Source organism: Tiliqua scincoides, chromosome 2 (genome assembly GCF_035046505.1).
Source record: "Tiliqua scincoides isolate rTilSci1 chromosome 2, rTilSci1.hap2, whole genome shotgun sequence".
Classification (NCBI taxonomy): Eukaryota; Metazoa; Chordata; class Lepidosauria; order Squamata; family Scincidae; genus Tiliqua; species Tiliqua scincoides.
The window spans coordinates 11,568,507-11,576,184 of NC_089822.1; the positions used below are offsets into that span (position 1 = coordinate 11,568,507).

General features: G+C 46.4%; 1 pseudogene; it reads left to right on the forward strand.

The window, feature by feature from the left end:
- The first annotated feature begins 7,352 nt into the window (after nucleotides 1–7,352).
- LOC136642310 (5S ribosomal RNA) lies at nucleotides 7,353–7,472 on the forward strand (annotated as a pseudogene).
- Nucleotides 7,473–7,678: the final 206 nt, after the last annotated feature.

Below are 7,678 nucleotides of genomic sequence, written 5' to 3' on the forward strand. Positions count from 1 at the left end.
ATTATGCAGGGGATGGACAGAGTGGATAGGGAGATGCTCTTTACACTCTCACATAATACCAGAACCAGGGGACATCCACTAAAATTGAGTGTTGGGCGGGTTAGGACAGACAAAAGAAAATATTTCTTTACTCAGCGCGTGGTCGGTCTGTGGAACTCCTTGCCACAGGATGTGGTGCTGGCGTCTAGCCTAGACGCCTTTAAAAGGGGATTGGACGAGTTTCTGGAGGAAAAATCCATTATGGGGTACAAGCCATGATGTGTATGCGCAACCTCCTGATTTTAGGAATGGGTTAAGTCAGAATGCCAGATGTAGGGGAGAGCACCAGGATGAGGTCTCTTGTTATCTGGTGTGCTCCCTGGGGCATTTGGTAGGCCGCTGTGAGATACAGGAAGCTGGACTAGATGGGCCTATGGCCTGATCCAGTGGGGCTGTTCTTATGTTCTTATGTTCTTATGTTCTTATGAGTTCCTTGTAGAGATCCTTGTTTTCTACAGAGATCCTTGTAGAATCTTCCTGAAGCCATATGGGAAAGGCTATGGATGTCTTCAAATATGGCAATAAAGCAGTACAGATACCCGGTGTTCTATGGTGTGTTCCATCATGGACAGGACGCCTGAAAACAGGTTTTACCAAAACACTAGTAACTTGGTGGAACCATGTGCATGAAATTAGGACTTTGGGTAGGTGTGGGTTCAACAGTCACATGGTTAGAAACCTTGCATGATCTGTTTTTGAGTTTGGACGCTTAAGCCTTGAATTCAACCTGGAAGAAAGTCCTGTTTCCACAAGAAAAATAATACATGCTGGTGACTTCTTTTCTTTTCTTCTGGTTCTTTTTAATGTTCGAGAAACCCTGCTGATAGTTCAGCATGCTTCCCTTTTTTGTCTAGAGCAGTTGGCTCGCAGCCTCGGCTCCAGGGGGAACAAAAATTAAAACCTTAGAGATGTGTATTCTTTCTTTATGCTTTGTAAAGCTGCCTTCTATGCTAGTTTAGCCAATTTTGACAGCATTTTCTCCCCTTCTTCTTTGTTTTAATTAGTCCTGTGTATTAATTTATAGGGCTTTGTACTGACATACAATGCAGTTTTGTCTATTTTCTGTAGCCAATGGACAACCCATATTGAAATTAGTGAAGGGAGTTGGGGGGGAATCACAAAGACTCTGGTGACTGTTAGATGGGCTGCTCTCAGAAAGGGGACAGGCAAGAAGGGTGGCCTAGGAAAAGAAGGTACGGTAGCCAACTCTGGAAATAAAACATTTGAGTGCCTGGCAGCAGAACCCAGCAATTCTCCAACAATGGAACCTGGGGCTGAGGCCCAACAACTCTTGCTGTGTGTGATTATGTGTGTCCGGTGGGGTGTGTGGAGCTCTGTAATTTTTTATTTAAGAACTATATACAGGTGCCCTTGTATTCATGGGTCTGGTATTCTCGATTTCACTTATTCGTGGTTCTCTGCAGCCATTTTGAATGGTAAATATGTTTTTCACTGCAGCAAAAATAGTAAGGGTTTACTAACAAATTTAGACAAATGATTTTTGTGTACATTTTTTGTAGGCTGCATATATCTGATGGATGGTAGTCCGCAAAAGCTTATGTTGCAATAAATATGTTAACCTTTCAGGTGTCACAAGACATGTCATTTTTTTAACATGCGGAAGCATGGAAATATTCCCCCCACACACACACACACATATTCTGCAGGGAAAACTCTGCCCCCCCCCCCCCGACTATGTGGCTCTCAAATTCTTTTGTTGCTGGAATCCAAAGCATTGATAGGTCCTATCTATCTAGAGATCAGACGTGAGAAGAATCCTGACAAGGGAAGCTTTGTCAGGGTACTTCTCTTATCAGATTCTGGATTGCTTTTTCCTTAAACAATAATAAGTGTGAATATTTTTGGGAAATTTAAGGGCAAGTCCTTTTTCCCTGATGGTTGCTTTTGTAAACTACTTTGCTGTACGGGAGATGAGATTGATAATGCCGAAGAATAAAGTTCCAGTCCAGATGTGGAAGGCCTCCGGCCTCATGCACATACTCACATTAAAACACTGACTAATATATATGGTTTCTACAGGAATGAAGTGTTCAGCTCTTATCATTAAGGCTGAATATGTACAGTTTAACAGCCAATATTAAGCAGTTAGCATGGTTTGGAGAGGCTCAAGTCCGAATCCCCACTTAGTCATGAAGTTCAATGGGCAACCTTGGATTAGCCACCTCTCTCTCAGCCAATATGTGTGAGGTATTTATGGCTATGGCTGTATTGAACCACATCAGACAATCAAGTGTGGGATGAAATATTTGAATAGAGTGTTATATTTAAAAAAATTCATACAGACAACATAGGCCAGTGATGGCAAATCTTTTAGAGACCGAGTGCCCAAACTGCAACCCAAAACCCACTTATTTATCGCAAAGTGCCAACAAGGCAATTTAACCTGATTATTGAGGTTTTAGTTTAGAAAAAAGCAACTCATACATTAACATCTTTTACCTACTATTACTTGTAACCCTTAATGAACTTTTCCTCTAGAAATTTGTCCAATCCCTTCTTAAAGGCATCTAGGCAAGTTGTCATCACTGCTTCCTGTGGCAAAGAGCTCCACAGACTAATTACATGCTGGGTAAAGAAATATTGGCAGGGAGGGGGTGGATGCAAGACCTTGCCACTGCTCATTTTCTCAATTTTTTTTAAAGCCCCACCCACAGAAGTGGGCTCTAAGGCTGCAATCCCAGCCACTCTTTCCTAGGAGTAAGCCTCATTGACTCTAATGGGGCTTACTTTTGAGTAGACACGCACAGGAGCAGGCTCCAATCCCAGGCACCCTTTCCTGGGATTAAGCCTCATCCACTGTAATGGGGCTTACTACTGAGTAGACATGCAGGATGTCTCCTCTGTTGTGGAGGAAAAGCCTCTCCTGGCACTGAGTGGGGAGCTGCTCACGGAAAGGCGGGCTGCAAGGGCTGAGGAGGAGGGCGGCTCAGGATTGGCTGGTGGTCAGCCAGTGAAGGGCCCTGAGCCATTCCAACAGAAAAAGCCAGGAGCCTGCTGGATGCTGATTGGCTGAGCCTGCTGGAGAGTTGGGGAAGGGAAAAACAGGGAGCTTAAGCCTGCAGAGCGGGCAAAATTGAAAATGGAAACAAATGCGGGGCAGGTGGGGGTGAAGGGAGAGGGGGGCAGTGAGCTCAGGGGGGTGGAGGGAAGCAGCCCACCTTCCCAACCCAGGAGGGGGGCTCGGAAAAAGCCTCCGTTTTCTTTAAAGTGACACGCAGCTTCAGCGCCCCTCTCCAGGCTGCCTGGCTCAGTGCCGTGTGCCCACAGAGACGGCGCTGCGTGCCCCCTCTTGCACACGTGCCATAGGTTTGCCACCACTGACATAGGCTATGGAGGTCACCAGCTTTCTCCTTGACAGACCAGTTTTGAATCTGCAGAAAGCTTTTTGCATGAGAGATCAATGATACATTCAATCCCACAATCTGAAGTTGTACTGCCCAGGAAAAGATACATCATATGAAGCATCACATACAGTAGATGGTGAGTGTTGCTTTTAAGGGCCAGTTCAGACATGAATAACAAAGAGCAATAGGCTGTCCTGGACAATTCCATTTCGGAATGCAAGTAGGCAAGGAGGGCGCAATCCAAACCTGTGCTGGAGCAGGCAAGCCAGGAGGCTTGCGCTGCATCCAGCACAGGTTCATTGGCTGCAGCAGCTCAGTCACTGGCAAGGGAAAGTCACTGGTAAGGGCTGCGCACCCCATGGATCTCCTTGGACCTGCGCCACCTCCGGAGGCAGAGAGCAGCACAAAGCCGCTCTGCTCTCACCGGGGACAGGGGTTGGGATCCAGCATAACCGCTGGGTCCCAGCTCCGCCCCTGGCTCCCCGCACACCCGCCCCCGGGCCAGCCCTCCCCCTGCCCTCCCCCCACACAGTAACTCCCCCCACGCCCCTCCCCATGCCCCATGCCTACCTTTGCCGCTTGCATTGGCATGAGAGCGCTGACAGAAGCAGTGGCGCGGGAGCCGCGGCAGAGGCTTCTGCCCGCCTCTGCGCATCGGCACATTAAATGTGCCAACGCGGCTCCCAGCGACGGAGGCACAAACATGCTTTACGGCATGTTTGCAACTCTCCTATGCCGGCCGAAGGGACTTGGGCTGGCATAAGGTGCACTTTGAATTGCGCCGACGGTGCAATCCTAACCATTTATGTCAGTGCTTTCCAGCACTGGCATAGTGGTGCCAATGGGACGTGTGCTGCATCCTGCAGTTGGGTGTCACTCATGGAGGCCTCCTCAAAGTAAGGGAATGTTTGTTCCCTTACCTCAGAGCTGCATTGCCCTTATGTCAGTGCTGGAAAGTACCCCTCATATGCCATTCTCTAAATTCTAGCTCAGCACTCTCCTCCCCTCCCCTCCACACTTCCTCTTCCTCTTTGCCCACCTCTTCATTTTTCAATCTGGGAAGTGAGAGAAGGAGAAACAATGGAGGCAAGTAGGTTGACCGAGATGAGCACCCCCCATCAATCTGCTACCTGAGGTGTCCTCTTCAGTTGGCCTCATGGATGGACCAGTCCTGTTTAATACTATCCAATATAAAAAGGCTTCTACATGGAAAGCTAGTACATACATGAGAATGCTAAATACTTCTCTCTATGATACTAACTTTCCATGGGCAGGATTCTTTCTTTATATGATGGAGTGTTTGTGTGTGAGGTGATCCTGTCCAGGAAGGGTGGTACCACATATTGATGCACATTTAGATCAGCTCCATGTGGACTGGATAGGGAACCAAGCTCTTGTCCAGATTGAAGGTGGGAGGGAAATCAAGAACACTGGAACAGTGTTTTGAAGCCTCCAAATGGAAGCCACTTGTATGCACTTCAAAACTGTATACCTTCAGGTATCTCAGTCACATTGCCCTAGTTCAGAGTGGAGCAGAGGTGCCCATGATTCACTAATCTTAAGGATGGTAGCAGGACTGCCAGTTCATTCTACATTCAGTGCACTTTTCTCTTCTTCCTGTAAACATTTTCAATTTACAACGTTATAGCATAGGAAAAAATCTCTTATAATGATTAGCCTCAGCTGTGTCAAGAAATTAAGAAGCTGCTGTAGCAGGTTCATTGAAAAAGCAGTCAGGGGAAAGAATAGTATTTTAGATGCTTTTCCTGGAAGATGGGGAGAAAAAGCCAGGTGCTTAAAAAAAAAAAAAGTTTCAAGGTGCAAACTGAATTACAAGATGCCCAGGAGTGTGCAATAGCATTTCATTGTTTGAGTTTGGAATAAAAGACAGATAATTAGGAAATTGGGAGTCTATTAATTTTCCAAATTTACTCATGCAAGAAGCACTGCGCTACGGCGATATTTGCTTACCTCGTCATTATGCAAAAATATATTAGCTAATTATTTTGACTAATGCAATTAAGATATGCATATTTAGCATAAACTATACAATAGAAATGTTACAGTCAGCAACTGCCAGGTTGCACTCATGGGCAGCAGAGAGGCAAATGTCTTGGTGCAGTCTCTGATGGTAAGCGGGGAGATTGCTACAGCTTTGCTTGAACCGCTCTTATTAGTTCTGTTGCAGGAATTAATTTCTTTACAGCCTGGCTGGGTGGCACAGCTACCAGTGGCATTAATTTTGGTTATGTTGAGACACCTGAAGATGTCAGCCTTTGAGCAGCGGAATCTGCACCTTTAATTGCCTTAATCAGTGGAAACACAGTATCTTGTGGAAGATCCAATTAAGACATTCGGTGTTTTTGGTTTCCTTTCTGTGCTAAGGCGGCAGAAAAGGTACAGAATACACTTTTTTCCTCTCCACAGTCACATTTCATATCTGTGCCATTCTACCCAAAGTGCTTGGCAGAGAGCTCTGCATGCCTTGAAAACTGACACACGCCTGCTGACATTTCACAGATGAAAATAGGGATGCACTTGTAACCCCTAGGAAAAAAAACAGGAGGGAAACTCCAAAGGGGTTGAAAAAAGATATGACTTCATAAAACACACTAGCTGTCCCTGACTGCAAAGCACCAGTGAGACAAATCCAGCCCAAAATAAAATTCTGCCACCTTAATTTAAAATCACAGTGTTTCCATTTATTCAAATTCTATACATCATTCAAAATATGACCGCCTGGCGGTCGCCTGGATTGCTGGGCAGAGAAGAGGTGAATGGGAGTGTAGAGGTGGTCTTCTGGTGCAGGGGAAGGTAGGGAAAGGGCTGGAGGAAGGCGTGGGGGAACGGACGGAGCAGGGCAGGAGGAGGGTGGGACCAGTGGAGCTCAGCTCTATTGGATCCTGAGTCCCAGGTCAGGCCACGTAGTCCAACATGGGACTCTCCTATTCTGCTCCAGCTCAAGAGCTGCCGCAGAATTGAGCAACCCCATTGCAGGGCTACTTCCCTAACCCAGGGGAAGGGAACAAAAGCCCTCTTCCCCTGAGCAGCCACTACAGGCTGCCCAGTTATGCTCAGGATGCCATGGTAGCCATTTTGGCGCTGCAGCAGCCCCAGGCTTTGGGCAGCTCAGGATTGGGTTGCTTGTGGCTAGCAGACTTATGTATGCTAAGTTATAGATAACTGTTACAGTGCCCAGATTTCTGGGGAAAGGTAGGTGGCCCTTAATGAAATTCACCAGCCCTACCCTTTACTTCTCCAATCTTAACCAGTTAGGTTATTTATCTGGAAAATGAGAGTAGTAGCAATCTTGGTGTGGGCATGGGGGTAGGAGAAGCACCAGGGTTTGGAAACAGGCAGGGATAGGAAGAGAAAACCCTTTAAACTGAGCAATAGCAAGATGCTCGGAAGCTTAATGGTCTGCGAAGGCATTTCCCCCCAGTCTGCGCAGCTCTGCACTGCCCCTGTGCTAGGAGGGTGGTGATGAAATGATGAACACACCACAATAGTCTGGGACCTGCTTCTCTTTTAATTCCAGAGCCCATGGAAATGTTTTGGCTAAGTCTACCCTGGCCATGTGGACTGTCAAATGGCTTCTGCTGTATTTTGTTGTCCTTTCAAATATTTCTCAACGAGTAGGCTGTACCATCTGGTGGACAATCTGCCTGTGAGCTACAGCATCATACCTAGCTGCGTATACGAGTGTAGACTGGCCCAAACGAACAAGCATCTACAGCAAACAGCCAACAACAGTGAGCTCATCGAGTGTCCCGTCTCTTCCATTGATAATATAGTTGTAGACACTTAAAGCCCAGTGTGAATGTAATTCCTTCCCATGCTGTCCCAGTTGTAAAAATCTCACTGAAAACAGTACAGGGTTATGTACAGGCTGCCTAGCACTACACTCTCCAGAAGCTGCACGCTAACAAAAATTGTCATAGATTAGATATATGCAGCAACTGTTACCCTGCACATGCCCGATCTCGTCTGATCTCAGAAGCTAAGCAGGGTCAGGCCTGGTTAGTACTTGGATGGGAGACCACCTGGGAATACTGGGTGCTGTAGGCTTATACCATAGTCTTTCGAGACTGAAGGTTGCCAACCATGCTGCGTTAAGTCAAATCATTAAGGAGGTCCAAGCTGAATAACTGCATTAGATTTCCTTTCTCAAATACAAAAGAAGACATTATCACACACAAATGGATACCCCGCAGAAACCCAGGGCCAAACTGTATTACATATTCTTACAATTTAAAATTTTAAATTTTCAAGTT